The sequence below is a fragment of the Salvia hispanica genome, chromosome 6 (genome assembly GCF_029641045.1).
Source record: "Salvia hispanica isolate PSC_SH4W2 chromosome 6, Shi_PSC_v1, whole genome shotgun sequence".
Classification (NCBI taxonomy): Eukaryota; Viridiplantae; Streptophyta; class Magnoliopsida; order Lamiales; family Lamiaceae; genus Salvia; species Salvia hispanica.
This window is the reverse complement of record NC_142697.1, coordinates 7,750,272-7,771,135: the sequence shown is the minus strand read 5'-3', so window position 1 is coordinate 7,771,135 and position 20,864 is coordinate 7,750,272. Positions and strand designations below refer to the sequence as shown.

General features: G+C 42.4%; 1 pseudogene; it reads left to right on the top strand.

Annotated features, from left to right (window-relative positions):
• The window catches only part of LOC148923141 (uncharacterized), a 118,707-nt pseudogene that overhangs the window by 47,385 nt on the left and 50,458 nt on the right, over positions 1–20,864 (top strand).

Below are 20,864 nucleotides of genomic sequence, written 5' to 3'. Positions count from 1 at the left end.
CCAGCGACCACTGGGACGTGTGCAGCGACCGCTCAAGAGAATCCCGTAGCCACTGGACTAATTTGCAGCAGTCGCTGCAGGACATGCAGCGACCGCTACCCAAATCCGCAGAGGCTTCGGACAAACGCACAGCGACCGCTGGCCAAGGCGCAGCGGCTCACTGCGAAAAGGCGGTGCACGAATTTAATCAGATTTTCTCCAGATTTTACCAAGATTAGCCAATCTTTTCCTTTCATCCATAAGATTCGACTTACTCCCTATATATACCCCCTTAAACCTCTTCATTCATACACACCTTTTACACTCTTTGCCTCACAATCCTAGAGAAAAAATATTTGAGAGTTCATCATTGTGCAAGAGGTTGAAGACGAAGTCAAGTGAAGATCAAGGCTACAGGATTCTACCTTTGGGTTTTATCACTTTAGTACTTATGTTTACATTGTTTTCCCTTCAAACTATGTTTTTAGATTATTCTATCATGTGTATACATAGGATTCTAGGGATGTGTTAGTAACTCTTTTTGGTTTATACAAATTCCGTGTTCTATTTAATATCCATTTTGTTTATACTTCTTTTCTTCCTTAAGTTGTTCCGTAATATTGCATGTTTGAAAGACACATTCGGTGTTGATCTGCTATAACTTGCTACGTAATCGTGAGAGGAGGTTGGCGAGTTAGATCCACTTAATAGACACTACAATTAGCTTCCCTTAAAACGGCACTGTTAATTGAGAGTGAGGTCTTAGGAGCTTCTAGGAGTTACGGATCTAGGATTGACAACCTAGTGTTAGTAATCTACGCTTGTACCGCATGGGCAGAACTTATGTGACTCGTCCTATCGAAGTATAGACTGTGCTAGGGTATTGTATTAGGAATTTGTATAACCATAGTTGTGAACGCACGTCCATGGAATTCTCTTATCTCATTAATTCGACCTCTAGTTTGTGCTGCATTCATCCGCTGTCTGTTTTCAATTTAATTGTTTTCACAAATTCTCTGGTTTTCCAAATAGTAAAAGAAGATTAGTAGAAGGTAGCCAATTGGTGATCTTATTCCCCGTGTTCGATAACCCGGTACTGACCTTTAGCTATACTAGATCTACTATGTATACTTGCAGGTATTTTTAGTGCTAATAACCAGTGCATCACAAGCGTTATTCATGGACGTGTGCCGAGACGTGTTCATATTATGAACCTAGACAGATGTGTCTCTCATGTAATTGTTCATTCGGGTGACGTACCTGGGAAACCCGATCAAGGTGCATACACGACTGTATAACTACATGTCCGAGCGCATATATTTATTTGCCACATTGTATTCGGCTACGTGTGCATATCAGAATCGGACTATAATATTGCAGTTTGGTCCATCTGTGGTCCAAAAGTTTTAAGTTGGGCTCGGATCAAGATATAAGGCCCAAAGCCAAGGCCCACGAACTTGTCACGGGGGAAAGAGAGTAGGCGAAGGGCATGCGGCAGTTGCACCGAATGCGTGTGGGATTTATTAGCACGATCCTTTACCTGTTCCTCCACGCTGTGCACCGAGACAATGACTTTAATACTCAAACACCTCTACTTCATCCATTCTTACACTTTGTTGTAGGTCTAGACACCCTTTGGATTCAAAAGTGTATTTTATGGAACGACTCCACTTCTCACTTAAATAGATAATTCTTTGTCGAGTATCTTGTCATACTCAATCTACTTGTGTTTTTTAGGAATCAATAAATGTTATAGACTTAACCTCTTCTCTATTAGACAAGTTTTCAACATTATATTGATCTCTACAGTATAGACATAAATAATTGTTTCACACAAACTCTCAAAGCTTAGTTTTTCCATTGAACTGAGTTTTTGGGTGTCACGACCGCACTTTGCTAAGGATAGCGAAAGCGGGTAAATCGCGACTAATGGGAGGGATTAAAGAAACGGGGAAAGAAAAGGGAAAAGAACTTTTGAATATGGCCGAAAGCAGTCGATCATATCATAGAATAGAAGCCAAATGTACCATTACATGGTCTTAGAACTAGCATAAACATTACATCAACAAATCAGAGTTCGAAGGTGAGATTCTAAGATGTCTCACTTCACAAAAGAGCAGCGGAATAAGTCCATACTAGACGACTTCGTGTATGAAGACACGAATCGTGAGAAAGATCCACTGGATTATTTAGTAGCATCGACTCCGATCATTTCTCCATCCTCTTGACGTTCAACCTGCACATTTATAAATACATGCAGGGCTGAGTACAGGAGTACTCAGTGGACACATGCCGAAAACAAAACATACAATATATAGTTGTCATCCATCCACAGTATCACACGGGGTTTTTCTTAAAAGGCCCGAGCATACTAAATTCTTTTGTGAGCTAAAAGTTCAATTGATCAATCTAAGTTCTTTTGGATCCTCGCCTTATCTGAGAATCGTGTACCGTGAAGGTGGCCACCTTCAGCGGACACATTGCCGGCCAACCGCTGATGGCTCACGGCTCACGTGCACGTTATTCCAAACAGGATTTGTGGTCCTATTGGGAACCGAATTCGTTAAACTCGGGCTGGCATCGCCAAAACCCGCGGGCTACAACCCCAACAGATAGGCCTCAAAACAAACATTTTATGGCATGACAACAACTTTAAAATAATCACTGCTTCATTTTGAGAAAAGAGATTTTTCTTAATTTCACAAGAATTTGCTTTATATCCACACTATAGTGCTGGATATTAAAAGAAAGCCCACCTGATATGCTTATGTCTCAACTCAAAAACTCGCTTTGGCCTCACTCGCCCTTATGCAATTTATCCCTTGAAAATAAATAGCGTAGCACGCTAATTAATACTTGAATTAATTCTCTTTAGAAAGAATGCATGCATCCTATTGGATAGCACCTATATCTCAGTCTCGTCTTATAGGATTTTTCTAAATCCTACCTCAACTTCACTACTCTGCAGAGTTTACTTATTCTCTTTATTAACTTTGGAGAAATTCTATTTTCTCTAAACGAATACTCGGCCCTTAATTACAAGAATATGAAATTCTTGGAAAGTCTCTTCTAAAATTCTTTTCTTCGGATTTTTCTTATGGCCGCCCATGGCGTCACGGGGCGACGCCGGTCGGCTTTCGTGTCTCCCACTCTACTACTTTATTTTCCCGGAATCTAAATAAATTATTTGGAGGTTAATTTATCAGCTTACGAGCTCCAACTCTATACTTTCCATCTTTGGAAACTTAGCAAATTACTCGGGAATTAATTAATTGAGCTCCAACTCAAGTCCTTAAATTAATCCCATCCAACTTCTCATAATTAAATCTTGGCCCAAACAATAATTAATTTATGTAGCCCAATTTTTAATCCTTAGAGATTCTCTAGGCCCAATCTAATTTAAATTAAGTCTACTAGCCTCCTTTTCCTTCCTTTAAAATTTCCAACGTCCAAATCTCTCTATCAATTAAAATGGCCCATCATCTCATACTCCACTACAGACCCATCGGTCTAACTCTCTCCATTCCCAATTCTCTTTCTCAATTCTCCAAATTAGGGATTTAGATTGAGAAGAAGCAGCGGCGGTTCTCCCTCCTTCCTCGCGACCTCTCCGGCGGATCGCTAGTGTTCGTCCACTCCTCCGCTGAATCTCCTTCTTTCCTTTTCTTTCTTTCTATTTATCTCAAAACCAATTTAAATTCCCAAATCGAAGAACACGGCGGCGTCTTCTCCCTGCGCCCGCCGCTACTCCGTTCGGCACTTCCTCTGCGTTGCCGGCAGTGCGCGGCACGCATCGCCACCGCCTCCTTCCCTTTCTTTCTCTCTCTCTCATCGCTGCTCCGTCGATCTCTCCGGGAGGCAGTACGCCCTTCGTCGAATGTTCTCCGTTTCACGCCCTCTGCTGAGCTCTTCCACCCTTGGCGAATCCGGCAGCAGAGAGGAGGCATCGCCTCCTTCTCCCTCTCTCAGCCGCGGCCTGCAGCTGCTCCGCAGAGCTCCTCGGAGTCCCGCCATCGCCGGTCAATTTTACACTTAAGCTAAGTCCTCTTTCCCCCTTTCCCTTAAACTTATTTCCTTGCCTTGCGATATTGATTTAGAACTATTTGGTAACTGGGAATTTGATTAAGTTGTTCTAATGTTGATCTTGAGAAATAGTTTGGCTACTGGAAAGAGTCCTTAATTTTTGGCCACTCTGCCATTATTCTTAGCTCCAAACCGAAATGTGAATTTTCTTGCTATTGATGTCTTAATGCATAGGAAGTCTACTGTGGTGATTCTATTCTTTGAAATGAGCCTTTAGATATCTATGCTACTGTTCCATACTTGATGTGAGGATCTTATGGAAATTTCTAAGTTCTTGTGTTATCTATTTGTTGTTCTACATGATGCAAAGGTTATTGGGTGTTGAGGTTGTTACCTCACTTTGATGAATCCTCTCGGATGGGACCGATGCCCTGCCTCAAACTCTCCTCCTTGCTCCTCCTCCCTTCCTTGCTATTCCTTGACTTATTTGGTGAAATTATAGTGTTGAGAATGAGGGGAGGAGAAGGAGATTGGGGTTGTTTATATAGTGCTCTATTCTTGGCTTTTTGTGCTTGAGACTTGGAGGCAAAGGCTCCTATTTTGGGGCTTCCAGCTCTACCTCTTTTGAGCTTCATGTTCATGTTATTCTTACTACTTTGGTGTATGTGTGGATGTCTCTCTCTTGGCTGTATCCTCAGCCTTGATCGATGGAAAACTAGAATCTTGCTCATGTCTATAATGGGCTTGTGTAGAGGCTCATTCTACTAAGCTCTCTTGTCTTGGTTCCTCTTTGATGCTAGTTGAGAATGTGCCAAAAATGGCTGACCTCAGGCTCTATACTGCAGCCTCTACCTTGCCTACTACTTCCCTTTCCTAATTGAGCTTGTGTCTCCCTTCCTCTTTATTTGTGAGTCATCTTCTAACCCCATTTTTGTGTTAATTTGCAGGTACCATAGCTGGAAATTTGGAGTCTTGTGGCTGAAGAAATCGAGAAGGGTGGGGGAAAGAAGAAGAGAGAATCTTATCCCTACTATGTCTGCATTCTCATTCTTACTCCTAGCTTGGAGCCAAAGTCTTAGGTCTTGAGACCATTAGGATAGTAGTAGCTGTCACTATTCATTCTTGTACCAAATAAAGATGAATGTACTTAAACACTTTATTCTCAATTACATCCCATGCATTTCTATTTCTCCAAGCATTTTCACATTTCTCTAATAAAAGTATTTTCTCCACTTTTATTCTTGAACTAAATTTTCTTGCACTTTATTAAGCTAATAAATCCGATTTATCTCGAAAGAAGGGAACGAAATTCCGGGGCGTCACATTCCACCCTCCTTATAAGAAATTTCGTCCCGAAATTTGTGCAGCTCTACTTGAAAAGTTCGGGGTAACGTTCCTTCATCTTATCCTCCTACTCCCACGTGGCTTCTTCTTGCCCGTGGTGCTCCCACAGTACTTTCACCGAAGTGATAGACTTATTCCTCAATTGCTGCACCTTCCTGTCCAAGATTGCCTTTGGCTTTTCCTCATAGCTCAGATCCGGATTTATTATCATGTCTTCTTGGTGAATCACATGTTTCGGATCGAACACATATTTTCTAAGCTGAGATACATGGAACACGTTGTGAATGTTTCCAAAGCTTGGCGGTAGCGCCAATCGATACGCTACTGGTCCTACCGCTTCCAAAATCTCATACGGTCCTATGTAGCGGGGTCGGAGTTTTCCCTTGACTCCATATCTGGTGATCCCCTTCGAGGGAGATACTTTCAAGAAAACCTTATCCTGCATAGGACTTCTGTCTGTCCTGAGCCTCTTTGATCCTCTCTCAGATTTTTCTGACAACTTCTATCATCTCTTCGACCGCATCTGTGCCCAGAATTTTCCTCTCACCAACCTCGTCCCAATAGAGGGGTGATCTACACTCTCTTCCGTACAGAGCTTCGTACGGAGCCATATCAATCGTTGCCTGGTAGCTATTGTTATAGGCAAACTCTATTTGTGGCAGTACTTGTTCCCAATTGCTCCCTCTATCGAGCACTACTGCCCTTAGCATGTCCTCTAATGTTTGAATCGTTCTCTCCGATTGTCCGTTGGTCTGTGGATGAAAAGCAGTACTAAAATTCAGCTGCGTCCCTAGCTCTTTCTGTAGGCTCTTCCAAAATCTGGACGTGAATTTAGCATCTCTGTCCGACGTGATCGTCGCTGGTATGCCGCGCAGGCGAATGATCTCCCTCATGTACAACTGGGCTAGCTTCTCTGACCCGTACGTGATAGGTATCGGTACAAAATGGGCGCTCTTAGTGAGACGATCCACTATCACCCAGATTGCAGTATTTCCTTTTTGAGATTTCGGCAATCCCATAACGAAATCCATAGCTATGTGTTCCCACTTCCACTCGGGAATTTCCAACGGCTGCAACTTCCCATAAGGTCGCTGGTGTAGTGCCTTCACTTGTTGACAGGCAAGACACCTCTCAACGAAAGATGCTACATCTCTCTCCATACCGTCCCACCAGAACTTCTTTTTCAAGTCCTGATACATCTTTGTACTCCCTGGGTGGGCGGTGTATGGAGTATCGTGCGCCTCGCTCATTATCTCGTTCCTGAGCTCTTCCTGGTTCGGCACACACAATCTCCCTTCGAATGTGAGGGTGTTATCTGCCTCCTCCTGGTAGTTCTTTTGTTTGCCCGTTCTCATTTTTAGGCGCAACTTCTCTAGAGTTTCGTCCCGTCTCTGGGCCTCGATGATTCTGCCTCTCAAATCGGGAATTACTACTAGAGTAGAAACTATGCCTTCTACCGTCTCTGGTGCTCGCACCATTTCTAAACTCATTCTATCGAATTCTCGCAGCAATTCTTCTTCCTGAGTGAACAGGACTGCACTTGGTGCTGAGTCTTCCGGCTCAACGCGTCTGCCACAACGTTGGCCTTGCCTGGGTGGTAATTTATGCCGCAGTCATAGTCTTTTACTAATTCGAGCCATCTCCTCTGTCGCATATTCAAGTCCTTTTGCTCGAAAAAGTATTTGAGACTCTTGTGGTCCGTGAAAATTTCACACCTAACTCCATATAGGTGGTGTCTCCAAATTTTAAAGGCGTGGACCACTGCCGCCAGTTCTAGGTCGTGTGTTGGATAGTTGAGCTCTTGTGGCCTGAGTTGTCGTTATGCATAAGCGATCACCTTCCCATTCTGCATCAACACACAACCAAGTCCGCTCTTGGAGGCATCCGTATACACAACGTAGTCCGTCCCTGGCTCTGGGACTGCTAGTACGGGTGCGCTGGTCAATTTCTCTTTTAACAGCTGAAAACTTGCCTCGCACTCAGGAGACCATGAGACTTTGGTTCCCTTCTTGAGTTGCTGAGTCATCGGCCGTGCAATCTTCGAGAATCCTTCAATGAATCTTCTATAGTAGCCGGCCAGTCCTAAGAAACTTCGGATCTCGTTGAGCGTAGTTGGTACCTTCCAATTTCGTACCGCCTCCACTTTTGCAGGGTCCACTCGGATCCCTTCCGCTGTCACAATATGTCCAAAAAAATTCACCTCATTGAGCCAAAATTCGCACTTGCTGAATTTGGCATACAACTTCTCTGCCCGAAGCGTCTCTAGAGCAGTCCTTAAATGCTCCTCATGTTCCTTCCTATTCTTAGAGTATACCAGCACATCGTCGATAAAGACTAGGACAAACTTGTCGAGGTAAGGATGAAAAACGCGGTTCATCAGGTCCATGAACACCGCCGGTGCATTCGTTAGTCCAAACGGCACCACTGTAAACTCATAGTGACCATATCTGGTTCGGAAGGCCGTCTTGGGCACATCCGCTGGTTTAATCTTCAGCTGGTGGTATCCCGATTTCAGATCCATCTTAGAAAATACGCTAGCCCCTTTGAGCTGGTCAAACAAATCGTTGATCCTGGGTAAGGGATACTTGTTCTTGAGAGTCCACACACATCCTCATGGTCCCATCTTTCTTCTTGACGAACTGTACAGGTGCTCCCCATGGCGAGACGCTGGGTCTGATGAATCCCAGGTCCAGGAGTTCTTGCAGTTGTACCTTCAGTTCATCCAGTTCTTTTGGGGCCATTCGGTATGGTGCCTTTGATACTGGAGCAGATCCTGGTTCTAGATCTATAGTGAACTCCACTTGCCTGTCTGGCGGCAAACCCGGTAGTGTGTCAGGAAACACATCCGGAAATTCACGAGCGATGTCGACCTCTTCCAATTTCCTTTCGTCTTTCTCCTCTTTGTTCAAGTAGACAAGGTATGCGGGGCATCCTTTTCCCATCAGCTTGTTGGCTTGCAACATCGAGATTACAGATTTTCGCGTTCCTAAAGAAATTTCGTGCAAGTGTGTAGCTTCACCTTCGGGGTTTCCAAACGAAATTCGTCTCTCTTTGCAAAGGATCGTGGCATGGTTTTCAGCCAGCCAGTCCATTCCTAGTATTATGTCCACATCCCACATGATCATAACACTCAAGTCGTTCACTACAATCTTAAGTTCACCCAGAGTGATTTCTAAGTTCGAGCAAGTACGAGAAATCTCTATACGACCTCCTACTGGGGAAACTACTTCCATTCTATGTTTTGAGTCCTTAGTAGCGAGTTTCAAAGTAGTCACGCAGTTTGCAGAAATAAACGAATGCGAGGCACCAGTATCAAATAGAAGCATAAAAGGGGTATCGAAGAGCTTACCCATGCCCGCCAAGTTTCCCTGGTTCACCTCTGGCTGCTTCTGCCTCATTGCATAAGCTCGAGCCTGTGATGGGAGTTTTGGCCTCTGCTGCTGATTCCTCGGTGCCTGTCGTGGATTTGCTCCAGGTTGAACATTCATTGCGCGTAGTTGTAGGCGCTGAGCTGACGGGTGAGATTTTGCTCCCGTCCCTGAAGTCTTGTTTGGGCAATATTTGGCAAAGTGCCCAGTCTTCCCGCAGTTGAAGCAACCATCATTCCCTGACTTGCAGATGCCGCTGTGCAGTCTGTTGCATTTGGGGCATAAGTTGGACTTTGGGGTATTCCCCTTGAATGACCCAGGGGTAGTTTGATATCCGCCACCTTGTGGCTTGCTCGGTCCATATCCTCCCCGCTTAGGCTCAGATTGGGCCTGCGGTCCTTCCCATTTCCTCTTGTCCCTGGATGCTTGGGACTGAGTTGGGGGTGGAGCATGATTCACAGCTGACCCGGTTTTCTCTCCCGGCATAGCTGCCTCAATGTCCAGTGCTCGTCCTAGAGCTTCAGTGTAGGACAGTCCTTCATGACTGGCCAGAGTCATCCTTATCTCGTACCTCAGACCGGTACAGAATTTCTCGGCCATCTTTTGGTCGGTGTCCACCTGATCTGGTGCGTACCGAGCCATCTCACAGAACATACGATCATAATCAGTCACTGACATCCGTCCTTGTTTCAGATGGTAGAATTCTACCTCCTTCTTCTTCCGGTAGCTCTTAGGGATGTACTTGCCATAGACCTCAGCTTTAAATTCCTCCCAAGTCATCTCCCTGAGCTGCTCCGGAGTCATGGTCTTCTTCCTTGCTTCCCACCAGAAGTCCGCGGGTCCAATCAGTTGAAAGGTCACGCAAGATAGACGCTCTTGGTCTGTGCAGTGCAAAAAGTTGAATGTGAACTCTAGTGCGCGTATCCACGTTTCAGCAACAGTTGGGTCTCCTAACCCATTGAACACTGGTGGATTCTGTCTCAGAAACATCTCCTCGACCCTACGGTCCTGTGGCTGGGGTGATGGTGGGGGTGGTGAAGGTGGTGGAACAGGCGATGGGGGTGGTGTTACTTCATACCAGTCTCCTTGTACTTTCTCCAAGATAGGGAGTTCCCTTCGGCCTCAACCTCGGCCTCTCCCACGTCCTCGGCCTCGTGGCCCATCAGCTCTCCTTGGAGGCATCCTAATAGTTCGTGCAATTACTCATTAAGTACTATCAAAATATTGAGGACAAAACATAACAACTTAATCATAGAAGCGAACACGACTTTTCCAAGATAACGAATTTTCCATAAAAACCGTCAGATCAGTACATCGTCAAAGGGATAAAAGAGTCAGCCTCGAAAGGAATTTTTACAAAAGATGAATCCTAAAACGTACACCCAAGTACGTATTGTGAAGCCCCGATACTGCGGAACATCACTAAAGTACTTAGCCACTGCCCTCCTAACATCCTAGGTCTTATGTGCTAACAAAATGTGATCTACTGAGAGTCCTAGAAAAAAAAGAACAACTACATCAGAGCGCCATCATACTAGGACGTTTCTAATGGTACAACCTCCCTACTGATCCTCAGTACCAAACCCACTTCCCGGAAGCAGTGTAGTAGCCGCAGTCCCAGGCCTCCTCGCTGTCACTGTCCTGTGGGCGCTCCTCTTTTGGCCCCTGCTCCTCATCGCTGTCAACAAGTATAGGATTATTCTCATCCTCTCCGCAAGCCCAGTCCCACATGAGATGCGGGTCCTCCTTGTTCTCCTCGGTGGGGGCTGGGGGTGCGGCCTCAACTCCAGTCTCCCTAAGGTTCGGCCATATGGCGTCCACTGGCACCATACGCCTCCCCATGTCTGGGTAATCGGCCTCAGCTGCCGAGTGAGAGCGTGAGTAGTTGCTCGGGACCGCGATGGCCTGCAGACTAGAGCTCCTAACTGGAGCGACCTCGGGTAGCTCCTCCTCATCCTCCTCAGAATCGGGGACAGGGGCTTTCCCCTTCCGGGCAGCCTCCTGTGCCCTATGCTCTATCTCCGGGAGGGATACGGGATCCTGTGAAGACGGTGGCTGCGCTGGTGGTGCTCTGCGCAAAGTGGGAGTCCTACTCCCTGCCGGTGGGCGGGATGGCCCTGCTTCGGACCCCCACTGACTGGGATGTCCTGGCGCCATTGGTGCCGGAGGGTCCTGGACCTCGGACACTGGCAAATCAGTCATCGGTGGCGGGAGAGACCCGTGGCACACGAAACGAGTGAATACTGCTGACAGGAATCTGGGGAAATCTCCCACTAGGTCGTATGCAGGATAAGTAGGGACGACGTACTCTTTGGCCTCCATAGTGGCCCACTCTCTCCATCCGTCGGGGAGCAAGCTCAGTAGACGGGCTATGCCGTCGTATCCAGTGACGTTGCCATGGAAGGCCGCATCCCACCATAGGCGCTGAAAATGCGCTAGAAACTCCCCCAGTGAGTCACCATGACACCTCCGGTAAGTCTGGTAAGCTCGCACATACTCTGCGGGGCTAGCACCCCTCCTGACCCGCTTCCATGCGGTAAAACGTCGACGAGCCATCTACACAAGGTATATCACGAGTCAAAAGTAGTACTCGCAGGGAAAACATAGCGTAAAAGCGATGCATGAGAGTCTAAGTCAAAGGAATCCTCAACTAGAGCCACTATACTGTGTGATCTAAAGTCAACAAACTTAGTTCACACCTCAAATCTAACGTTTCTAAAGGGTCTCGGGAAACGTGATGGAATCGATACTCTCTTTCGGGTCTAGTCGAGTGGCATAGCCACAGTGAGGATCTATCTTGTGCTATTCCCTTATAGCATCGTTCCTCATTTCCATTTTCAACATTTGCCCCTCTTATGCTGTCGTGCACTGGGCGTCGGCTCTTCTCGTGTAAAAAGTCGTGTCACCGCAGATCACGCTTTCGTGCCTAACTCTGTCTAGCATCGTCTCAAAATTGTTGCTTAGGAAAGCAATTATAGGATTTATAGTTCATCCTTTGTAGTCTCAATTTGAGCTACATTCTTCTAGGAAACTCTTTTTCACACTATGTTCTTTTATTCTCGACTGGGAATATCTCTGGTCACACTTGCATCGGTTATCTCAAAATTCCACTTCTTTACTTCCAACTTGGTTAAACGTCATGGAGATGATCGAGTCGATTACTTGGAATGATCTAGTGAACAAGTCTAGATCTTGAGTGAAGAAAGTTTGGATCTCAGAGCAGGAAGGAAACTGAGGCTCTGATACCACTCTGTCACGACCGCACTTTGCTAAGGATAGCGAAAGCGGGCAAATCGCGACTAATGGGAGGGATTAAAGAAACGGGGAAAGAAAAGGGAAAAGAACTTGTGAATATGGCCGAAGGCCAAGTCGATCATATCATAGAATAGAAGCCAAATGTACCATTACATGGTCTTAGAACTAGCATAAACATTACATCAACAAATCAGAGTTCGAAGGTGAGATTCTAAGATGTCTCACTTCACAAAAGAGCAGCGGAATAAGTCCATACTAGACGACTTCGTGTATGAAGACACGAATCGTGAGAAAGATCCACTGGATTATTTAGTAGCATCGACTCCGATCATTTCTCCATCCTCTTGACGTTCAACCTGCACATTTATAAATACATGCAGGGCTGAGTACAGGAGTACTCAGTGGACACATGCCGAAAACAAAACATACAATATATAGTTGTCATCCATCCACAGTATCACACGGGGGTTTTCTTAAAAGGCCTGAGCATACTAAATTCTTTTGTGAGCTAAAAGTTCGATTGATCAATCTAAGTTCTTTTGGATCCTCGCCTTATCTGAGAATCGTGTACCGTGAAGGTGGCCACCTTCAGCGGACACATCGCCGGCCAAACGCTGATGACTCACGGCTCGCGTGCACGTTATTCCGAACAGGATTTGTGGTCCTATTGGGAACCGAATTCGTTAAACTCGGGCTGGCATCGCCAAAACCCGCGGGCTATAACCCCAACAGATAGGCCTCAAAACAAACATTTTATGGCATGACAACAACTTTAAAATAATCACTGCTTCATTTTTAGAAAAGAGATTTTTCTTAATTTCACAAGAATTTGCTTTATATCCACACTATAGTGCTGGATATTAAAAGAAAGCCCACCTGATATGCTTATGTCTCAACTCAATAACTCGCTTTGGCCTCACTCGCCCTTATGCAATTTATCCCTTGAAAATAAATAGCGTAGCACGCTAATTAATACTTGAATTAATTCTCTTTAGAAAGAATGCATGCATCCTATTGGATAGCACCTATATCTCAGTCTTGTCTTATAGGATTTTTCTAAATCCTACCTCAACTTCACTACTCTGCAGAGTTTACTTATTCTCTTTATTAACTTTGGAGAAATTCTATTTTCTTTAAACGAATACTCGGCCCTTAATTACAAGAATAGGAAATTCTTGGAAAGTCTCTTCTAAAATTCTTTTCTTCGGATTTTTCTTATGGCCGCCCATGGCGTCGCGGGGCGACGCCGGTCGGCTTTCGCGTCTCCCACTCTACTACTTTATTTTCCCGGAATCTAAATAAATTATTCGGAGGTTAATTTATCAGCTTTCGAGCTCCAACTCTATACTTTCCATCTTTGGAAACTTAGCAAATTACTCGGTAATTAATTAATTGAGCTCCAACTCAAGTCCTTAAATTAATCCCATCCAACTTCTCATAATTAAATCTTGGCCCAAAAAATAATTAATTTATGTAGCCCAATTTTAAATCCTTAGAGATTCTCTCGGCCTAATCTAATTTAAATTAAGTCTACTAGCCTCCTTTTCCTTCCTTTAAAATTTCCAACGTCCAAATCTCTCTATCAATTAAAATGGCCCATCATCTCATACTCCACTACAGACCCATCGGTCTAACTCTCTCCATTCCCAATTCTCTTTCTCAATTCTCCAAATTAGGGATTTAGATTGAGAAGAAGCAGCGGCGGTTCTCCCTCCTTCCTCGCGACCTCTCCGGCGGATCGCCAGAGTTCGTCCACTCCTCCGCTGAATCTCCTTCTTTCCTTTTCTTTCTTTCTATTTATCTCAAAACCAATTTAAATTCCCAAATCGAAGAACATGGCGGCGTCTTCTCCCTGCGCCCGCCGCTGCTCCGTTCGGCACTTCCTCTGCGTTGCCGGCAGCGCGCGGCACGCATCGCCACCGCCTCCTTCCCTTTCTCTCTCTCTCTCTCATCGCTGCTCCGTCGATCTCTCCGGGAGGCAGTACGCCCTTCGTCGAATGTTCTCCGTTTCACGCCCTCTGCTGAGCTCTTCCACCCTTGGCGAATCCGGCAGCAGAGAGGAGGCATCGCCTCCTTCTCCCTCTCTCAGCCGCGGCCTGCAGCTGCTCCGCAGAGCTCCTCGGAGTCCCGCCGTCGCCGGTCAATTTTACACTTAAGCTAAGTCCTCTTTCCCCCTTTCCCTTAAACTTATTTCCTTGCTTTGCGATATTGATTTAGAACTATTTGGTAACTGGGAATTTGATTAAGTTGTTCTAATGTTGATCTTGAGAAATAGTTTGGCTACTGGAAAGAGTCCTTAATTTTTGGCCACTCTGCCATTATTCTTAGCTCCAAACCGAAATGTGAATTTTCTTGCTATTGATGTCTTAATGCATAGGAAGTCTACTGTGGTGATTCTATTCTTTGAAATGAGCCTTTAGATATCTATGCTACTGTTCCATACTTGATGTGAGGATCTTATGGAAATTTCTAAGTTCTTGTGTTATCTATTTGTTGTTCTACATGATGCAAAGGTTATTGGGTGTTGAGGTTGTTACCTCACTTTGATGAATCCTCTCGGATGGGACCGATGCCCTGCCTCAAACTCTCCTCCTTGCTCCTCCTCCCTTCCTTGCTATTCCTTGACTTATTTGGTGAAATTATAGTGTTGAGAATGAGGGGAGGAGAAGGAGATTGGGGTTGTTTATATAGTGCTCTATTCTTGGCTTTTTGTGCTTGAGACTTGGAGGCAAAGGCTCCTATTTTGGGGCTTCCAGCTCTACCTCTTTTGAGCTTCATGTTCATGTTATTCTTACTACTTTGGTGTATGTGTGGATGTCTCTCTCTTGGCTGTATCCTCAGCCTTGATCGATGGAAAACTAGAATCTTGCTCATGTCTATAATGGGCTTGTGTAGAGGCTCATTCTACTAAGCTCTCTTGTCTTGGTTCCTCTTTGATGCTAGTTGAGAATGTGCCAAAAATGGCTGACCTCAGGCTCTATACTGCAGCCTCTACCTTGCCTACTACTTCCCTTTCCTAATTGAGCTTGTGTCTCCCTTCCTCTTTATTTGTGAGTCATCTTCTAACCCCATTTTTGTGTTAATTTGCAGGTACCATAGCTGGAAATTTGGAGTCTTGTGGCTGAAGAAGAGAGAATCTTATCCCTACTATGTCTGCATTCTCATTCTTACTCCTAGCTTGGAGCCAAAGTCTTAGGTCTTGAGACCATTAGGATAGTAGTAGCTGTCACTATTCATTCTTGTACCAAATAAAGATGAATGTACTTAAATACTTTATTCTCAATTACATCCCATGCATTTCTATTTCTCCAAGCATTTTCACATTTCTCTAATAAAAGTATTTTCTCCACTTTTATTCTTGAACTAAATTTTCTTGCACTTTATTTCCTCCAATGAGAATACTTAAATTACTCCAAAGTCGAAATACAACGAGGAATGTACGATTACAAATCTTCTAAATGAAATTAATTAAGCTAATAAATCCGATTTATCTCGAAAGAAGGGAACGAAATTCTGGGGCGTCACATTGGAATCCCCAGTCTTCATAGTTTGGTAACCACTATGACAATTATTTAAGCCATAGATTTCAAACTCATTTCCTTTACCAAGTTATTTACTTAATCTCTGTTTAACCCCTTGGTTAACGAATTCTCTAGATTATCCAATGGCTTCATATAATCAATTGAATTAATCTTTGTTGTGATCAATATATCAAGGTATCATGTTATCGACGAATATATTGAGACTTACCATTGTAAAGACACTTTTTGCGCTTTCATAGCAGTTTCATTATCAAAGTGAATCAACACTGAAAGCCCTGACTCGCCTAAATTTGTGTATCTATATTCCACAAATGTACGGAGTTATCGTAGTAAAGGAAAGCTAGAGTATCGTATCCACAATGACGAAAAAGCACTTGAGTATGTCAAAATGTTACCATTTACAGCAGCTTCATTATCACAATGAATCAACACTGGAAGCACTAACTCGCCTAAATTTTTGCATCTATAGTCCATAAAAGTACGGAGTTATCGTAGTAAAGGAAAGCTAGAGTATCGTATCCACAATGACGAAAAAGCACTTGAGTATCTCGAATTGTTACTGTTCACTATCTAGACTATGAAAAAGGGGTTTGTTTTCTGAGGCCTAAAATTACTAATTAAACAATGAAAGTAAACAAAACAAAAGAAAAATTGTTTGTTGATGCAACTACAAAGTCTTAGTCTAGATTCAATTTATTAAGCCCTCTCTCAAGTGCACTTACCCAGTATATTACTCCCTCCGTCCTTAAAAAATTAGTGTTACCATTTCGGGTCGTCCCCCAAAATTAGACCAAGTCTAAATATGGAAAGTTGTTAACCATTTACACACCACTAATAATGTTGACCTTATAATTCACTAACAATACTTTCACTACATTTTCCCTATCTCTCTTTTACTTTTTTTCATCCCTCTCTTACTTTACTAATTGCACATTAAAACCCGTGTCATTTACGAGTTTGTTGATTTTTTGCAAACGGACAGTAGATTCTAAAAATCAGTCTTCTTCCAATATGTAGAATAAAACTCCTTTGGTTAATAGACCTAAGCCCTCACAAAGAATCCCCTCTCTCGAGTGCAGATAATCTACGTGGTGGTCGTTCTCTTTACCATGTAAAGCTAACTATCTCTTGATTAATTTAGCTAAACGAATATAGTTCTCAAGTTGATCGGTCAAAGGAACAATAAAAGCACAAGAATAATAAAAATAATCACAAGAGCGAGGTAAAAAGGTCCAATTGCATAATTCTAAACATAAACTTGCACTCTTCACCAAAAACCCTTCAAAAGTATTTAGCTACTCATGTTCATAACTATTCTAGCAAAATATTCGGTAGATTACAAATAAATTAGGGTTTTTGGCTTTTTAAACCAAAACCTTTCCCCGAATTCCGGTTTTTCCCATGAACTATGAGATTTGTTTTTAAAACCACGAACTTTCATTTCGTTAGGATTTTCCCCTGGCGGGTCAACGACGAAACCCGGGTTGTCTACATGTCAATTTTAATCATATTTGTCACTAAATTGATTACTTAGTACTATTTGGCACAATAATACATACAGTCACAATTATTACATAACAAATGACAATTTTTGAATAAACAAAACACAACTTTAACATTTTGAATTACGCTATTCGGGTCGAAAATGTGCAATTCAGGTCGGAAAATCCTAACGAAATGAAAGTTCATGGTTTTAAAAACAAATCTCATAGTTCATGGGAAAAACCGGAATTCGGAGAAAGGTTTTGGTTTAAAAAGCCAAAAAGCCAATAAATTATTAATAACGAGAAGATGAATGCTAAAGAGAAGAGTTGTGCGGATGGGAGTTGATGCAAAATGATGCAGAAACTTATGAGAATGACTGAACTGGTAGATAAAGAACTCAACAAATTAAGAACTTCAGAATATAAAAACTCAATGTAAAATTAATAATCAAAGTTTGTCCTTTTAGTTCAACAATGAGGCCTTTATACCAAAAGGAAATCTTAAACTTATGGAAAATAAACCTAGAAGGAAATAACTAAAAGGAAATAAACAAAAAAGAAAAAACATAATTTAGTAGAAGGAAAAACAATTCCTCCTGATATTTTTCTATCTACTAATTCTATAAACTAGGAAATAAATAAAACCTAAAATATAACTTTCTTAGCCTCCAAGTCTTGTCTCTATAACTGCATCATACTCCCTTTCTTGAAAAAGACTCGTCCTCAAGTCTGCTTTATTGAAATAGCATCTTAACCCAATCAAAAGTTCTCCGACTACAACAGTCATCACGCCATTTGGTTCAACCATCACTGCAACATTCTCATCATACTCGAGATCCTTGCCCCATCTTTCTAGTCTCCCTTGAAGCATTACATCCAAGTGAGTATGAGGCATAAGATACAGATAATCCAAACTGCCCAGCTGATTTTGAGATTCAATATGAATCCAATTTAACCAATAACCACCAAACTAGTTCCCATCACCTGCCTGATGAATAATAAGGGGGGAAAATGCAGCAATATGCAATGATGCTTTCAAGACAGCAGATTCCCTACTAGCGTGATCTGATATTTGATGATCCCTAACCAATGTTACATGCACCAAAGTTTGAGCTGAATTTGCAGCATATATGTTTGTCCATGAACACGGAGGACCATGAACATGTGAGCCAAAAGGGGCTTCCGCTGGAAAGTTAAGCAGCAAAACCATCGAATAGGGAACAGAAACGTCAATAACCATCTCATCATATATGGGCTTATCATACACCAACATCGACAATATATCCTCGTCGTATACGAGCTTGTCATACACTGACATCGACAATATATCCTCGTCGTATACGGGCTTATCATGTACCGGCATCGACAATATTTTGTACTTACTATTCTTTGGTGCTTCGGGAAGCTCATAGAATATATCCTCATTATATACAGGCGTATCATACATCGACATCGAGTATATATCCTCGTTGTATACAGGTGTATCATACACCGGCATCAAAAATATATTTCTTTTACTATTCTTCGATGGTTCATCCGCATTAGATGACGTGAAGACGTCACTGAATAATGGATCATCCACCGAACGACGCTCTGGCGCATTAGACCTCATCAGGTTAGATTTCCGCCGACGCTCATCTAGTCGCGCCAATTGCGCTGTAGGTCTCGAACCTGTTGTTGCAAATTCTCAATGTCGCACTGGAGGTCTCGAACATGTTGTCTTTGATCATTGTTCTCGATGTTGCGTAGATCACGTTGTCGTGCAGATCAGGCTGTCGTGCAGCCTCTACGTTTGGGAGATTTCCATGTCCCCCACCACGACTGCCGCCACGAGCGTCACCACATCTGCCGCCATGTCTACGTTCAGCCAATGATAATCAACCTGGATCGTGACACCAAATGATGCAGAAACGTATGAGAATAATTGAAATGGTAGTTAAAGAACTCAATGTAAAATTAATAATCAAAGTCTGTCTTTTTAATTCAACAATGAGGCCTTTATATAGTCAAAAGGAAATCCTAAAGTTATGGAAAATAAAACTAAAAGGAAATAACTAAAAGGAAATAAAATAAAAAGGAAAACCTAATTTAGTAGAAGGAAAAACAATTCCTCAAAATATTTTTCCATCTACTAATTCTATTAACTAGGAAATAAATAAAACCTAAAATTTAACTTTCTTAGCCTACATGTCTTGTCTTCTATAACTGCATTAGAAGCCAACTTGGTGATCAAAGTCTTCCAGATGTCTTCCTCTTGCTTTTGATGAAAATATGATGTTTGTGACGTGAATGGTTGTGTTTGGAGTTGTGTTTGTGGCCCTTTTATTCGTACGTTTCCAAATCCTTCTCGCATTCGTCCCAGCGAATCGCTGAGTCACCATTCAGTGAGTCTCTGGGTGGTCTCCGGAAAAAAGCATGTTCCAGTGAGTCACTGGCTAAGCTTTGAAATTTTTGTCGGTTACGGAGTGTCGCTGAGACATTTATGTCCTCAATTTCGTTCCAAGCTCTTTTATACGCCATTCTTCGGTAATTATTTATTCTTCTTCTACACAACTTCACAAAATTATAAAATTACCAAATAATCTAGAATAGGAGATAATCATGCCCTTTTATGGCCAAATATCAATCAAAATGTTTTGAATTTGCATTACTTTTTTCTTTTTCCACTGTCCAGTTACAAATAATGATCCAGTCTTCACGCTTTTAATTAAGTATATTAGATTGTTCCTCCCCATTCAATTTGCCAACAAAGTTTAACAAAGGAAAAGGATTTCAATAAGTAATTAACTTATGGGACCTAAGCGCCGCTCACACGGCATAAGGAGCCGTAAAGAAACGATTGTAAATTGTGAGCCGAGTCTGAAGTGGGCCTCTCTGGCTTTATTCCGCGCGTGTTCTGTGTTTTTAATGTGAAAGCGACTGCACTCACTCACTGCTCGATCCACTTTCTCAGCTCAAGCTAATTAACTAATTAATTCCGACGAACCGGAACTTGTTTCTATGCTTAAGCTCTAAACCAAAATTAACAGTTAAATTATGATTTTTCTATCGTTATAACTTGTCCAATAAGAGTGTCTAAACCGAAAAATCATTGATACTGAAATTAATTAACTCATGTAACAATTTAAGGCATGATTACAAATTATTTTACATGGATAGTATAAATGTTATATCATGTGTATGTAATGAGAATATGGTTTAATTTGCGGTGTTGTGGAGCTGAAAGTTTCGGCAGCATGAAAATAATATGTTTAAAAAAAGGATTAAACAAGGCCTACACGTTATAAATTACTTCCGTCCCATTAAAAATGACCCATTTTCTTTTTCAGTTTATCCTACTCAAGATGATCCATTACTAAAAATGAACACACATTTTATCTCTACTTTATTCATCCTCTCTTACTTTACTCTTTCTATTCACACACGAAATAAAGCTACATAAAATCCCGTGCCGCCCAAGGAAGGGATCATCTTCCTTGGGACGGAGGGAGTACATTTTTTGAGGTTTTTCCTTTTTTCTCCCACCTTTTTTTTAAGGAATAAGTAGATATATGAATTGATTATCAAGCACTGAAAATATAATATAATGAATTATTGATTTTAGAAACTTGTAAATCAATTTACTGAAACACGAACTTGGTCACAAAATTGGAAATACCCTAAAAATACAATTATTTTAGGGAATTTGTTCCTAAATGTGTGAACATATGGAATTGGTGATTCATGTGTATTTGTTAAGGAGTGCTTATTATATGTAGCAGTCTAAATTGGTTGGCTGAAGTTTAAGAATGATTAATTTGTTTACGACTTGAGCCTTAAGATTCTCTTTTATCACAATCTAATCTTTGCACGCATGAAACGCAAAAGGA